Source organism: Heterocephalus glaber, unplaced genomic scaffold (genome assembly GCF_053883595.1).
Source record: "Heterocephalus glaber isolate CG9 unplaced genomic scaffold, H.glaber_assembly_v1.0 deba00000676, whole genome shotgun sequence".
Classification (NCBI taxonomy): Eukaryota; Metazoa; Chordata; class Mammalia; order Rodentia; family Bathyergidae; genus Heterocephalus; species Heterocephalus glaber.
This window is the reverse complement of record NW_028258156.1, coordinates 9,727,957-9,743,291: the sequence shown is the minus strand read 5'-3', so window position 1 is coordinate 9,743,291 and position 15,335 is coordinate 9,727,957. Positions and strand designations below refer to the sequence as shown.

Below are 15,335 nucleotides of genomic sequence, written 5' to 3'. Positions count from 1 at the left end.
ATACTTCATAAACCTTCCCATAATAAAAATAAATAAAGCCTAGTGGAAAGAAGCAGAGATATTTTCCCACCAAAGCCTTAGTTCCATGGTAATTTGCCACTGAACTACCTATCTGATTCTGAATGAGTTTTCTGATATCTCTAAACCATGATGTTCTTGTTAGTAAAATGAAGAAAATATCTTAACATATAAGATCATTGTGAAAAACTGAATGAGACTATATGGAAATAATTTTAAAGTATTGAAAACTATACATTATTACGTATATTAATCAAATTTGAAAGGAACAGGATTTAGAAATATCAGTATTGCAAACCTAGGAAGAAAACAAGGGCAAAGAAAAGAAAAGAAAGAACACAGGGCTGCATACCCAGTTTAAAAATTTCTAGAGAACAGAGCTGGGGACATAAGTTAGTAGTAGAATGCTTGCCTAGCAAGTATTAGGCCGTGAGTTCAATATCCAGCACCACAAACAACAACAACAACAAATATCTAGAGGTCAAACACTTGCATTAGTATAAGGCCATTGTTGTGACCAGAGTTCACCTGCTCCAGAGCTATTATGAAATTTAGCAGGGCAATATGAAATAACAACTTATGCAAATACTTGTCTCAAGAAGTCAAAATTATTTACTAATAGAATGTGTGTTGTAGTATTTTCCCTTGACATGAATGGAAAGCCACATTCTCTGTAACTTCAAATTTAATTGCTTTGTTTTAGATTCTTGCCATTTTTACCTGAATTCTAGAAAATATACAACTAATTCATCAATTCTCCATTGCATATATTTCTTAATCTACATACTAGAGTTCAGAGTGCATTAGAAATTGTTTCAAGTTTTTTCATTTGTCATATAAGATCTTCATGTAAGACATGTTTTCAATGCCCAAAAAGGGAGTGCTCCAAACCCTTACTACTCACTATAACCCATGATTCAACAGCACCAGCAACACCTTGTTACTTATTAGAAATACAGAATCCTGGTCTCTAACCCAGACCCCTAAATAAGATATTCATTTTAATAAGACTTCTAAGTATATGTTTCAAAAGAACTGGATTTGACATCTAATATTTATATTTAGTTGATTATGTCATTTGATCTATTCAAAAAATTATGACTTTTTCTATCACTCCATTAGAGATAAGAAGGTTTCTTTTAGTATTTCTGCTAATTCTTTATCTCCATGGAACATTCCATAGAGTGTGAGGTTATTTTTGATTGATTGCCCATCACCTCTATTCTCTCTCTTCATCCTTCTCCTGCCTCTCAAGCTGTGTTTCAGATGTGGTACAGTAGTTGAAGCTCACATTAAGAGTCTGAATGTACACTATCAAGAGACGCAGCTGGATATTCACTTTGACTATAGCATTGGAGAAAATATTAAACATGAGTATGTTAAAAAAATATTATTAGCTGGGAAGACATTGAAGAGGCAGTTAAAATAAAAAATATTTAGGGCTTAATTGAGATTGGCCTGGAGAATCATGTAATATTCTCTTTCTAAATTTTTTTATTATATAGTCTTTTTATGGAACTCCTCCTTCTCTGTGACCTGCCATTATAGGAAAATTTGTTTTGCTCATGGAGATAAAGATGGGAACTCAATCTAATCAATGAACAGCTTTTCCAGAACATCATTCAGGCAGCACATCCTACTGCCTGTCATTTCGACCAGTTGATTCTTGTATTGAATAAATTTAATAAAATTGTCATATTTATATTTCACATTATATTATCTTACGAAAGTTAATAAAAATTATGCAATTTGTGGTCATTCTGTATTTAAATAAGTTGAATGGTAAGTGGTTTTAAAAGGATACAGAATAGTGAGAAGATACAGGATTCCATACAAAAGAACAGTGGTTATTCAGCGGACACAGACTAGAAATTCAGGGTTTCAATACCCAGAGCAAGATTTGAGATGGTAAGGGTAAGGAAATAATCGTGGATCTGGGCAAGTTTGAACCCTGAGACCTCCAGTCAGAGATATGATGGATCCAGACCTTCCTCAGCACACAAAGCAGGTCTTTCAAAGTCTTCTGCAATATACCAGAGAAAGAGAGAACTGCTGATAGGTTATCAATAACCTAAGTGGTGATCTTCAATGTATTTAAGTGGGAAAATACAAACAAATAAAAATATTTAGAACTACATTACTAAAAACATAACTTTTAAGATAGCACAACAAACAAAATATCACATTATTAAAGCCCCAGTGATTTGACTTCAATATATTTTGCTATTTGTAATTACATTATACATATAATATAATTTATTATATTTAGAGAGAGAAACTTCAAATTGCAGTTGATATAAACAAATGGAGAAGATGACCAAAGATAACTACATGTGCCTAATTATAAACTCACTATAATTAAGAGAACTCACAAAGTTTATAAAGAATTCAACTGTTTAAAGCACCCGGGCTCTTGTGTACCTGCGGATGAGAGGCCAGGAAGGCGTCAAGCTTGCTCCCTTGGGGGGGCTCTCTGACTGGGCGGGGGCATTTTGGCAGGGATACGGAAGCGACCGCCCTTGACCTTTGCCCTCAAGGACTCACCTTGCACAGGACCCCAGAAGGGGCAGTGGACAAGGCCCAGCTGGGTGCCCTCAGTGCTGACAGAGACACCGGCCAGAGGCCTGAATCTCCGACCTCAGCCACTCCTGTGGAGTGAAGCCAGCACTTTCCTCGGAGTTTATTGAGAATTCATTCAGAAGATGCCTGTAGTATTCTGACGTGGCCTGGCTTCTGGTATCATTACTGCTGATTCAAAACACTGAGAAAGAAAATAAAATGAAAGAGTTAACATTTCTTCGAGAGGAATCCAGAGATAAAGTTGATCACCTGGAGGAAAGACAAAATTACAAGATGAAAACTTAAAAGAATCAAATGAGAAGAAGAATCTTTTGGCATCTGAACTAGAAGATATTAAAATGTCCTTGCAAAAAAGTGTGAGTACTCAAAAGGCTTTAGAAGATTTACAGAGGGCAAAAAAATCAGTATGTCAACTTTCTGAAGAAAAAGAAGCTCAAGTGGAAGAATTTGATAAAGTTAAAGTTGCTCATTCATTTATGGTTACTGAACTTAAAACTACTATCTGCAACTTGGAGGGATTATTAAGAACAGAACAACAAAGATTGGAAAAAGATGAAGATCAACTGAAAATACTTACCATGGAGCTTCAGAAGAAATCCAATGAGCTGGTAGAGATGACGAAGTTTAAAAATAACACAGAAGTAGAAGTTGAAGAATTGAAAAAAGTCTTGATAGAAAACCAAAAGCTTTTAGATGAAAAGAAACAAGTTGAGAAGATTGCTGAAGAATTAAAAGGAAAAGAACAAGAACTAACTGGTCTTTTTCAAACCAGAGAGAAAGAAATACATGATTTGGAAATACAATTAAGTGCCATTACAACAAGTGAAAAGCATTATTCAAAACAGCTTAAAGATATGAAAATTGAGCTTGAAAAAGAGAAGCTTAGAAAAACTGAGTTAACTCTAAGTTGCAACAAGCTGTCACTGGAGAACAAAGAACTGGCACATGAAACAAGGGGTATGGCCTTAGAACTCAAGAAATAGTAAGATGATATGAATGATAGCAAGAAGAAAGGATGTTGAAACAAATAGAGAATCTGGAAGAAACAGAGATACAATTAAGGAATGAATTGGAATCTGTAAAAAAAAAAAAAAAGAACTGAAACAGAAAGAGGGTGAAGTAAAATGTAAATTGGACAGAAGTGAAGAAAATGCTCGAAGTATTGAATGTGAAGTTTTAAAAAAAGATAAGCAAATGAAGATATTAGAAAACAAGTATAACAATTTAAGGAAACAAGTTGAAAATAAAAGTTAGTATACTGAAGAGCTGCAGCAGGAGAATAAGGCCTTGAAGAAAAGGGGGGCAACAGAAAGCAAGCAGTTGAATGTTTATGAGATAAAGGTCAGTAAATTAGAATTAGAACTAGAAAGTGCCAAACAAAAGTTTGAAGAAATGACTCACAGCTATCAAAAAGAAATTGAGGACAAAAAGTTATCAGAAGAAAATCTTTTGGGACAGGTTGAAAAGGCAAAACTAACAGTGGATGAAGCAGTAAAATTACAGAAAGAAATTGATATACGATGTCAACAAAAAATAGCTGAAATTGTAGCACTTACAGAAAAGCATAAGCACCAATATGATAAGATTGTTGAAGAAAGACACTCAGAATTAGGACTTTAAAAGAGCAGAGCAAGAACAGTCATCCGTGAGAGCATCTTTGGAGATTGAACTATCTTATCTCCAAATTGAACTTTTGTCTATTAAGAAGCAACTTGAAATAGAAAGAGAAGAAAAAGAAAAACTAGAAAGAAAGGCAAAAGCAAACACAGTTACTCTGAAAGAAAAAAAAAGACAAAGTACAGACATCTTTATGGGAAACATTTGAAACTAGTTACAAGAAATTTGATTCTAAAGAAACTCCTACACAAAATATATCTCAAAATTTCTTATCAACTGAATACGGCAAATCCAAAGATAAAAGAGACATCTACCAAAAGCAGTTTGTCTATACCCATGCCAAAGTGGTATACTGTGAAGACATCAACTAAACTACAAACACAGCAAAGCAAACAAAAGAATAAACCCATTGAAGAAAATAGTAAAAAGAGAAAAATCTTTGAATTTGGTGTTAATTCAGATAGTTCAGAAGCTACGGATCTTTGGAGCATGGTTTCTGAGGAAGACACACTGAACAAACTGTACAAAAATAATAATCCACCGTTTCTCATCTTTGTATCAGAACACCAAAAAAGGCTCCTTCATCTCTAACAACTCCTGGATCTGTGCTCAAATTTGGATCTGTGAGAAAAATGCAAGATGACCGTTGGGCTAAATTGCTAAAATGGACAGGGAAAAAAAATAAAGGAAGCAGAAAAATTATTTGTTTAAGAAAATCAGTGTGATAATGGAACCTAATAACATCAAATTAATAGTTAATTTTTTTATTTTCCAAAGAGTCAAACTTTATTTGGAAATTGAGACTTTAAAATTTTGCATAAAAATTTTGTATTTTTTATATTATTATATTTAGCCTGAATGTGAAATAGCTGTATGTTATCTGAAAACTTGTTATTATATTCAGATAATTATACAATTATATTTTGTTACTTGTTCCTATATTAATATTATGTTTTCAGATTTTTAGTTTTGAACACTAGAAATGCATAATTGAGATTTATTCTTTATTCATTATTAAAATATTTTGAATGAAAAAAATAAAAAATAATAAAATAAAATCATAGGTTACAATGCAATTTGAAACAGAGATTGCTGTTAAATAAGTTCCTTCAGTCTTGTGCATCTCACCTTTCCTACTTTTCTAATCTTGCCTTGACTCATCTTGCCTGGTTTAATTCACAGGAATTAATGACACAATGACCCTGCTTTCTGACCAACAGTCTGATAGGGAAGTTTATATTTTCCCCAATTCTTTGGAAAAGTTTTTTCAAAGGCAAAAAAATAATATAGATTCACCAAAGTACATAAGGAATTATTAACAAGCATAAAGTTACATGAATGAAATACTCATAAAACTGGAATTGTCTGTTAAAGTTAATTTTGCATTTGAAATGAAATAATTGATGTATAACTGACTAAGGGTTTTTGGTATCATTAGTCAGACCTTATATTAAATACAAACTTTTATATTATATTGGGAGAAAGTAAAGTTTTTTGAGAATGAAGAAAAGCACAATATATTTAAGGCATTCCACTTATTTCTTATAATTACATAAGAAGGAATTTGGTTAGCACATTCACATAATCGCATTCTTACCAGAGGACGTAGAAACAAGAAGTAAAACTCCTACCTTTCCCCCAAACATAAAGAGGCAACCCCTTAGACTGCTTTTTTTCAGTCCTATCTGGAATTCCACCCTGGGAATTTGTTTCCTGTAGCTGCTAAGCCCCGTACCCACAGTCATCATGGAAGTCTCTTGAAGTTGAGGACATTTTTAGATGTCCTAAAAAATCATAGACATCTTTCCTCATTATTTTGAAATACAAGAATAAAATGCAAGGATTACAGGTAAGAGAATTTGTCTCTCCGGAGGCCAGAAGTACAAACTTGTTTGCTCAAGACTTTTGCTTAGCTCCAGTACAATGAACAATTCATTAACGATTCATGAACAATTTTAAGAAATTTGACATTGATATGCTCACCTAATCCACATTCAAATCTCACCAATTGATCAACTACATCAATTTTTAAGAAGCAATCTTAACAAATCAATTGAACATTTATTTCTCTTTAAGGGACAATGGACAATCAGAAGTTATAGATTACCACTTTGTTTTCTCAAATGCGCTGGAAACCAACCAACATGGATATGTACCTAATTCATTGGACAAACATCTGCATAAGCAGAATGTCTTATGTTGTAGACATAGAAAAACAATTCCTAAACTAAATTAATATAGCTTAGCTGCCGACTAGAAAACAGCTAGAAAAACATACAAATAGCAGAGTAAATAATGAATTATTTTACTATATACTACTGCAAAAAAGTAAAGGCCTTTTCTCTCTTGGAGTCTCAATGAATGAATTCAAATGTATTTAGAATACAGCATTCTGATTTCATAAACTCATAAATTTAACTCATTTATTGCCATTTAGCGAAGTTTAACAGTGGGAAGATCTGCAAATAGCATAGCAAAAGCTAAAGACTCAAAAACAAAGAGCAAGTTTAAAAAAATTAATACACTACATGGAGAAAAGAAGACTCTTCTTTGGAAGCTTCTTGGGGCTTAAAACTTCAAAGTTAGCCATAGAGTGGTGACACCCTGCAGGGCAACCACCAACCGGAGGCCAGTGAAAGTAACAATTCAGTCAGTAAGGGAATTGCTAAGAGCATTTGAAAAATCACAGTATTCATTGCACAATATTCATTGGATAGCAGCTCAGATTGTTCAGGAAACACTGGAAGATGTTCCAAGAAGGCGAAGTACTAATGTTAAGGCTAATCTCGGACAATTGTGCAAAATGCAGCTGTCATCATCACTTGCCTGAATAGAAGACTTGTGAAACAGGAAATTCCATGACTTGCAAGAAAAATGATCAATATTTAAGTTTGCAAATACATAAAAAACATGTTTAATGCAATGTTCTTCAAAAAGTTAGTAAAAAAATTCTAGAAGGGTCAGGGATTTAGCTCAGTGGTTCCGCTGCCTGCCTCACAAGTGCAAGGACCTGAGTTCGATCCCCAGTAAAAAAATAAAATAAAATAAAATACTAGAACAAAATTTAACCTATGTAAACTAACATAGGTATGGACCTTTAAACAGATTCTCTTATCTTTTTACCTGGATAAAATATTTTATTTGTAGTTAAACATGCAGAATTTAGCCACTAAAATATCAAATTTCTTCCTATCTGCAATGATATCTCTTAAGTGTTAAAAAAGCAATATTAAGACTACAGACTGCATCACATATTGTATTATTATCACATATTGTATTCTATATTATATAATTTATAAATTACATAACAATATTATATGGACAATGAGTCCTCAAATGTTTCAAAGAAAAAGATAAAGAGGTATGTATATTTGTAATTATTTGTGTTTAAGGAATTTTCATTGAAAATGCTATTACACCTAAAATTGGATATATATGTTTTTAAACTTTTCTACCTATTCAAAATTTTAAGATAACTTTTAAAGATATCTATCTCCTCCAAAGTAAAGTATGTGCGTGTTTCAGCCAGTTTTTTTTAATTCAGTAATAAATTTCTTTCTGTTTCTGACTCAGTTTATAACAATTAGGTTTTGTTTTTTTCATTTAAAGATCATTTTTCAAAAGCTACTAGTTGAAAATCATGCAAACAATATTTAAAATCATTTACCATTCCCTCTGGGGAGATACATAAAAAAGCTTTCTAGTGATGTTCTGTAATAGCATTAAATACATTTAATTAAAAACATTTGCAGGGGAGTATACTTAATGAAGTCATAGATAATGATATCAGCTAACAGGAGCATAGCAGATAATTTAATTGTAATATTCATCATGTAGATAAGAAATTTTAAAAAGGAAGACAGCAAATGTTTAAATCAAACCAAATGGTGATATTTCATTTGTGCATCATATTCCCATAAATAGTATAAGAAAGAAAATAAATATAACTTTGTAAATAAATCTTAATATTCATTTTTGTCTTCATTTTTAAATGTTTTATTAGTATATGTTTGCAACATAATATTAAATATATTCTTCATGAGGTGTATTGCTACATATACATATGGCATCTTTATCCTTTTAATTTCCTGTTCCCCTCTCCCCATTCCCCTCTCCCCATCTCCAGATCCCCTTCCCATCTCCACAAAGTCTATCTCCCTATTGCCTGTCATATTCATTTTTCTCTTTAAATTATTTACACTTTGGGTTTCTCATATAAGAGAAACTATGCAATATTTCAATCTTTCTGTCTGGTTTGTTTCACTTAATATTAAAATTTCAAAAGGTGCATCCATTTTCCTACACCTGACTCAAATTTATTCTTCTTTATGGCTGAGTAGCACTCCAGGGCATATATATAAACCACATTTTCTTTATCCATTCATCTGTGAGTGGGCATATAGGCCACTTCCATAATTTAGTTATTGCAAATTGTGTTGCTATAAACATAGGTGTCCACAGTAATATGATGTCTTTAACTCTTTGGGGAAGATAGCCAGAAGGGTAGAATGGGTACAAATGGAAATTCTATTATTAGTTTTTTTTAATCTCCATACTGATTTCTATAATGGTTGCACTAGTTCACACTGTCACCAATATAGAAGGGTTTCTTTTTGTCCACAACAATTTAAAAAGCACAGTTGTTTTTTAAATTCTTGATGATAGACATTCCTTCTGGAGTAAGATGACAATCTCACTGTTGCTTTTCTCTAAAGGCCAGAGATGCTGAACATTTTTTCATGTACCTATTGGCCATTTATACTTCTTCTTTCGAGAAGTGTATATTCCTTTCAAATTTCCCATTTTTCATTGGGTCTTGTATTTTGAGGGGGTCTAAATTTTTGTGCTCTTATATATTCTAAATGTTTGGGTTTTTGTTTTTGTTTTTGTTTTGTTTTGGTTTTGGTACCGGGGATCGAACTCGGGTCCTTGCGCTTGCCCCTCAGGCGGCGAAACCACTGAGCTAAATCCCCAGCCCTATATTCTAAATGTTAGTCCTCTGTCTGAGGAGTAACTGGTAAAAATATTTTTCCCATTCTGTAGATGTCCCTTCACTTGATTTGTTTCCTTTGCCATTCAGAAGCTTTTAAATTTGACATAATTCCATTGTTGATTGTCAATGTTTTTCTTGTGCAACTGGGGTTCTGTTCAGGAAGTCCTTACCTATGCCTGTCTTTAAGAGTTTTATCTATGTTTTTATTCCAGCAGATTCAATGTTTATATTTTAAATCTAAGTTTTTGGTCCATTTTGATTTTTAGTATAAGGTAAAAGATATATGGGTCTAGATTCATTCTCTTGCATGCATGTGGACAATCAGTTTTCCCAGCACCATTTGTTAAAGAGACTATCTTTCTCCAGTGGATGTTTTTTGTCCCTGTGTCAAAGATCATTCTCTATTCTGTTCTACTGACTTGTATGTCTGTTTATGTGACAGTATTATATTGTTTTGATACATATAACTTTGTAACGTAAATTGAAGTTCTAGATTATTATGCCTCCTGCTTTTCTCTTGTTGAGGATTGCTTTTGCTATTCTAAGTCTCTTCTGGTTCCATATAAATTTTAGGATTCTTTTCTCTAGGTCGGTGGGGAATCTACATAATTTAATTGGGACTGTATTAAATCTATACAATATGGAGGTGTGGCCACCTTGACAATATTAGTTCTACCTATCCAGGAACAGATGATGTCTTTCCATTTTCTGGTGTCATCGATCTCTTTTTTGACAGTTCTATAGTTTTCATTATAGAGGTCTCTCATTTCTTTGGTTAAGTTAATCTCTAGATGTTTAACTTTTTTGAAGATATTGTGAATGGGATTGTTTTCTTGATTTCTTCTTGGTGGGCTCATTGTTGATGTACAAGAGCACTATTGATTTTTGTGTATTGATTTCATATTCTATACTGTGCTGAATTTGTTTAGAAGCTCTAATGTTTTGGTGGAGTTTTGGGAGGTCTTCATGTCATTTTTGAATAAGGATTATTTGATTTCTTTCTTGCCTATTTAAATCTCTTTTATTTCTTTCTCTTGCCTGGTTGTTCTTGCTGAAGTTTCACGTATTCAGGAGGAGTGGTGAAAGTGGACATCCTTGTCTTGTTCCTGATTAGAGATGAAATACTTTCAGATTTTCCCCATTTAATAAGATGTTAGCAGTCAGTTTATCATAAATGGCTTTTATCAGATTGAGGTAAGGTCCTTATCTATTTATTTTCTTCTAGAAAATAGGTTCTTATTATAAATGGATATTGTACTTTGTCAAAGACTTCTTCCGCATGTGTTGAGATGGTCATATGATTTTGGTCCTTGGTTCTGTTTATGTGATCTATTACATTGACTTATGTATGTTGAACCATCCTTGCATCTTTGAGATTAAGCCAACTTTTTTGTAATGCATGATCTTTATAATGACTTGTTGCATTCTGCTTCCCAATATTTTCTTGATGATTTTTGCATCTATGCTCATTAATGAGATTGACCTATAGTTTTCTTTTTTTATTATGTCTTTGTCTGGTTTTTCTTATCAGGGTATGCCCTGGAATGGGTTTGGCACTACTTCTTCCCTTTTACTTTCATGGAACACTTTGAGGGATATTAGCATTAGATTTTTCCCTGAAGTTCTAATAGAATTCTCCAGTGAATGCATCAGATCCTGGGCTTTTCTTCAGAGTAATGATTTTATTACTGTCTCTATTTCATTGCTTGTTATTGATCTGTTCAGAGATTTTATATCTTCTTGGCTCAATTTTGATAACTCATGTATGTCTAGATATTACTCCATTTCTTCTAAGGTCTCCACTTTATTGAAATATAAGTTTTGAAATAGTTTCTTTTAATCCTCTGGATTATGGCAATGCTCATCGAGATTTCATCTTTTTCATTTTATTTCATTAAGATGGTTTTTCTGTTGTTTTGCTAAGTTTGGCTAACAGTTTATCAATGTTATTTATCCTTTGAAACATTCAACTCTTTGATTTATTGATCCTTTGTATTATGTAGTTTTTTGTCTCAGTTTCATAAATTTCTGAGCTGATCTTTATCATTTCTTTTCTTGTACTACTTTGGGGTTTGGATTGTTGTTTTCCTAGGACCAGGATGCATCATTAATTTATTTGGGGGGGCATCACTCATTCTTTTAATGTGTAGATTCACAGCTTTAAACTTCCCTTTTATAACTGTTTTCATTGTGTCCCATATGTTTTGGTATGTTGTGTTTCCACCCTCATTTGTTTCCAGTTTTTATCTTTTTAATTGTAGTATTTTAAATTTTTTTAATTCTATACCAATTATTCTTAGGTATAGAAATAAAATACACTGGATAAAATGTTCCCAGAGATATACTATCTCCCTAACGTCCAATTTACACCCTCCCTTCCTAACACATCCAATCAGATTACATCCTTAAATTCTAATATTTAGTTCTCATGTCATGTTTTTACAAAGAATGGTAAAGTAGAGGGAAACGCCAAAGCTCCTTGAGATAAGGTATGTGAAAAAATGGGAATAGCTTCTAGACATAGATGCTGTTGTTTGTTTTTTATCCACAGTACAAAACTGTTACTGAGTCTAAGGAGAGTCAGAGACTAAATTGATTTTCTGTGGTGTTTAAAAGCCTTTACTGCTTCAACCCATGAAGAAAAAGCAGCCTTTAATACTTATTTGATGGCCATTTAGATCCAAAGAAATTGAAGACTCCCACCAAATAAAATGAAACATAAGCACTGTACCTCTTCAAGTTTCACACCCTATGCTTTCATTCTGTTCTTCAAACTTGTATCAATAAGAAGCATCAGAGTTGTTTGTAATGTTGATCAAAATGTATAATAATGATTAGTAGAGGCTGGGAAGATTGGGGATGGGGGTTTAAAGGAGACTGGATAATGGGCACCAAAACATAGTTAAAAGAAATAAATTCTTGTCTATAGCATAATAAGGAACTATAGCACACAATAATCCATTGTATATTTTATGAATGACTAGAAGAAAGGAACTGAAGACACTGAGCAAAAAGTAATAAGGAGATAGAAATGTTAATTAGCACCTGACATGTAATTCTGGCTGTAATTCTGCCTGCAAATCCTAGCTACTCAAAAGGCTAAGGAAGAAGGACCACAAGTTCAAGGCCAGACTGGGCAACCTAGTGAGACCTTACCTCAAAATATAAACAAACAGGGGCCAGAGATTTAGCTCAGTGGTTCTGCTGCCTGCCTTGCAAGGGTCCCAAGTTCAATCCATAGTACCAAAAATTAAAAATAAATAAATAAACTAATTAATTAATAAGGCAGAAGGCTGTGGACATAGCTCAATGCTCACTGGGTTCCATCCCAGAAGGAAGGAAAGGAGGCAGAGAGAGAAGAAAGGTTAATTACCAGAATTCTATGATTGAATCAGCACATATTGTATACTTGTTTTGAGTGGTTTAGCAATGAACACTATAAATAAAACAGGACAAATTCTCTGCTTACCAAACTTCTGAAGCTCCTCTGACCTATTCTTTTCTCCAAAAGTACTTGCAGTTGTGAGTAAATTCCTACCAATTATTTCTGTTTGTTTTCTGGCTCATAGGATAAATTAAATTCCTAATTTAGGTCATCATTCCTCTACTGTACATTTTTCTGCAGCTTGAGACTCTACATTTTGTTTTGAAAGTTATAAATATCATGGATGTGGACAATCTTGCCATGGAACCATTTGGGGAGGAAATAATCCAAAGATGGATATTCTACAGCTTTTGAACTTTGAAACGGGTGTAAGTTTGTATGAATTCCATTGAAGTATTCATCAACATTATGTTCCAAAATCTGACAACTTAATTTTTGAATTCCAAATCTAATATGGGAAAGATCACAAAAGAGCAAATGCCTTAACCTTTCCCAGTTATCTTTTTCTTAATTCATAAATAATACTTAGCTCACAGTATTATGAGGATGATATTCAATATAATTGTGGCCCATAATAGTACTCAACTATTCTTTTTTTTTTTTTCGGTACCAGGGATCAAACTCGGGACTTTGCACTTACAAGGCAGGTGCCAGAACTACTGAGCTAAATCCCCTGCCCACTCAACTATTCTTTTAGCTACAAGTACCAGAACTTGTAGGTGATAACATGAGAACCCTTATTACTAGGAAGCAGATGGTAAGTGGCTGCATAGATAGTCTCTGTGACCCTGTACTAACCAGGGTCATATCTTTTTTTAATTATCTGACATTCTTCTCATATCTGAAGACTCATGGTCATAGATGGCTTCTTATTTCACATCATCACATTAGAGTTCTCTACTCCTTCTCCTAGATTTCATAAACTGGAACCATTACCTCCTCAGCTTCAAGAGAAGCCACAGAAATCAGTAGGTAGCTTTTTCAGTTTCTATAGTGAACATGTCCAAGGTGATTGGAATGGTTGTTGGAAAAAGTAACCAACAATGCCTGAACAGTATGTTAATAATGTTATTAAATTCCCCTCTAACCAAAGGTTTTGATTTTACTCTACCACTGAACATTTACTTTTCTCCTGAGGTTGCTTACTCTATCAGTGCCTGTTAGCCTCTCTGACTCTCCACTGAGCAGCAAGAGGTAGCATGTGTAGTTTCACCTCAGCTGCCTACTTGTCCTTTGAGAAACCTGGACCAGGCATCAAACAACAGAGGAGCACATCCCAGGATTACCCTAAGAAAGATAAGACAAACATAATCAAATGTTTTATTTTTTAAAATTTCTTGAAATTTGTAATAAGTTCTTAAATAGATGAAGTAACTTACATACAGTATTTCCTTGAAATAACTACTCTATAATCAGTTGATTGTGACAAAATGTCCAGCCTGAGTCTATAAAACCCAACTCTCCTTCATATGTTCCTTCTGCTAGCTCACACATGCTTACTTAATTTTTACTGTCACCTTCCTCTGGAGGATTTGCTTTTATATGCAAGTAGGTAATCATAAACTAATACAACTCCTCTCTTAAAGGGATCTGGAAACACAAGCCCTTTTCAATGTCTCACAACACTAGAAAAAATAGAATAGATGAAATTCCATAATCCTGGAGCCCCATAGCCTGGGCTGTGGAGGTGTGCCTGTCACAGTGCATTTCAGTGATAATGGGAAGGCCATGAACCCAGAAAAACAACCCCCATTTACAAGCAGAGGACTATATTTCCACTACCAGAGTTCCATTTTGATAGTACAAAAATTTCACCCATGTCAAAAATGCACCTACCAATGAAAACTATAATCTCTTAAACTGAAATTAACTCTTTTAATATAAATGAGTTTGGAGTATTTTCCTATTATGATAGACCATGAGTGGGTTGCAGAGGTAAAGAACACAACATATGAATACCATAAATGTCATGTCCCTGAACATCATCTACTACTGCCCTGCTGCCCAAAAGGCAGAGATATAAGGGCCATAATCTGGAGCTGGAACTGTTTAAGGACCTGGGGGGATTAGTCTGTGAATACAAAGAGAATGACTGATATGACAGCCAAGGCAGTACTGCAATCATGGTTGTAAGTAGCTCACACTCAGGAATCTGATCCCAATCCCCTGGACATTCCATAAAACAAGCTGAGCATTCATGAAAAATCCAGTGAAGGTAAGATTGAAAGGCTGACAGAGAGACTGACATTAAAGAAGCATTATAGCATTAAAGAATTCTTATAGCAGAGAACAGCACCTTAGCACATAATGAGGTTAAGATCCAGCCTCTGCGTCCAGAGCTTTGAAGAGTAGCACAAATGTGTGATCTGAGGGGAATTCAGGTTTTGAAACTTTATTATGGTAGAACAGACATTGGAAATTTCTTGCATCCTGGCTTCCAAAGAAAATGGTAGTATTCTCATTATGAGGAATATGGATGAAACTGATCACAGAGGATGTTCTGCCTAACTAGTCAGCACATCTGTAATCCTCCAGCTCTGTGTAACTGAAAGGAAACTCCAACCTAAGGCAGAGGCTGAGGCTTGAGTCTCTAAAATGCCCCAAGGGTAGAGCCAGAGGGAAGGAAGAATTAGCATCCTAAAGCTGAGGCTCAGGAAGGTTAGTAAGGGACTTCAGATTGTGGCTGAACTCTGAATAAAGTGCAAGTGGCCCTTGTCACACAGAAAGAAGATATGTAGAGGA

The 15,335-nt window shown here is 33.9% G+C and overlaps 1 pseudogene; it reads left to right on the top strand.

The window, feature by feature from the left end:
- Positions 1-1,923: 1,923 nt before the first annotated feature.
- On the top strand, positions 1,924-4,926 carry LOC101706189 (synaptonemal complex protein 1 pseudogene; annotated as a pseudogene).
- The last annotated feature ends 10,409 nt before the right edge of the window (positions 4,927-15,335 follow it).